A 1814-nucleotide genomic window follows, 5' to 3' on the forward strand; every position below is an offset into this window, starting at 1 on the left:
GTTACACTCTCCCCCATCTAGATTGAGAACATTTACAGCTTCAATCGATTATTGCCTCAACGAGGCTTGCGTGTCCGCTAGACACTGCAACATGGTTCGTTGAAACAAAGCGACTTCCGTGCTCAATGATCCCTGTGTCAAAGACACTGAAGTAACCCTAGACCACGGCCGGTCATTGACCCTCGTGTGGAATATGGCTTACGCCCGGCGGATCCCGCTGTGGAAGTAAGGACGCGGTAAGCTCGACCGTTACGCCTCCACAACAACGGGCCCCCGGCCATTGCAGAAGATGAGCTTGTCGAATGGGAAGCTCTTCGAGATCTCCATTTGTAATGGCGCCGAGCGCTCCACCGTCGCATACAGCGACGCATTCGCCTGCTCCACGGCTAGGAGTTGCTCTGCAGGGCGCGGTAGTTCTCAAGGTGAGGCAGCCGGCGCACGACGTGCTTCAAATCGTCAAGAGTGTCCGCACAGCGATATGCTCCGTGCTCAGAACCAGTTGCTGCTTCAGCTTCTGGGTGGCCGAGGGCCCGTGGGATCCGCCCCAGCGCCAAGGCTTCCGCGTTCACTTGCGCCGGATCCCGGAACGGCTTGAGCAAATCCTTGTAACACACCGGGTAGGTGCGCATCCGTTTTGGAAGGTTCAGCGTATACGCTAGGCCCTGCTTGGGCACAACCTTGTACGGTCCGATAATTGTGGACGAAGCTTCGTCCTGAAGATAGCAGAGGCTGCATGTGTAGAAAAGGGTTTAGAATTAATAAAACCAGGTCCCCGACCTTAAAGCTTTCTACTTTGCCGCTTCCTTTTTCATCTGCATATTCTTTCTGCAGTTCTTGGCTTTCAGCCATCGCATCGCGAACTTGTCGTAGGACACTCAGTCTGGTAGACAAGAAGTCATCGACTTCTTTGCGGATGGTGAGGGGTTGACATCGGCTAGCCCTTCGGCTATTCCTCCACCATCAAGCCCTGAGCCATGGGATGGCGGCGTCAGTGGGACGCGAGGGTGAACCAGCCCGTTCAAGTAGAACGGCGTGTAGTCGGTGGACGAATGCACTGCATTGTTCAGCGCAAACTTTACGAGTGGCAACATGGCGCTCCAGCGCCTCGGCCTTTCAGCGCAGACGCTGCAAAGAACGTCTTCGATGATGCGATTCACTCTTACGGTTTGACCATCGATCTGCGGATGATTTGCCGTCGACATATTTAACTTGGTGCCTAGCACCTTAAAAATTGTCGACCAAAATTTTCTCGTGAAACGGGGGACTCTATCAGAGACAATTGACTCTGGGAGTCCGTGTTGCCGGAAAACCCGATCTACGAACAGCGTTGCTGTACCGACTCCGTCGATGGAGTCTGGCACCGCCGCCTAATGAGCTATCTTGCTCAACCGGTCGACGAGCACCACGACACCCGTGTTGCCCGCCGAATCTCTCGGCTGGCCGAACACAAAGCCCAAACTCATAGACTGTCAGCACCCAGTGGGTACCGGTAAGCTGGCCAGCGGCGCAGCCACATTTGGAGAGAGTTACACCCGTTGACACGTCTCACACGTGCGCACATCGGTGCTCGTCCATTTGTACAGCTTAGGCCACCAATAGTGGTGACTCACCGAGTTGTACGGTTTTTCATGACCGAGACGACCACTGCGTGGCGTGTCGTGAGCCTCATAGAGGATGCAATATTTCAAATCCTCATCATGAGAACCACAATTTGTGGTGTATCCGTTGAATCGGTGCTATAAAATAGCAAGCCGTCATTCAACGAGTATCGGTGCAATCGTGCACGCAGTCTTGGTGACAATTTCTTGTCCGAG

Source organism: Plasmopara halstedii (genome assembly GCF_900000015.1).
Source record: "Plasmopara halstedii genome assembly, contig: Scaffold_658, whole genome shotgun sequence".
NCBI classification, from domain to species: Eukaryota; Oomycota; class Peronosporomycetes; order Peronosporales; family Peronosporaceae; genus Plasmopara; species Plasmopara halstedii.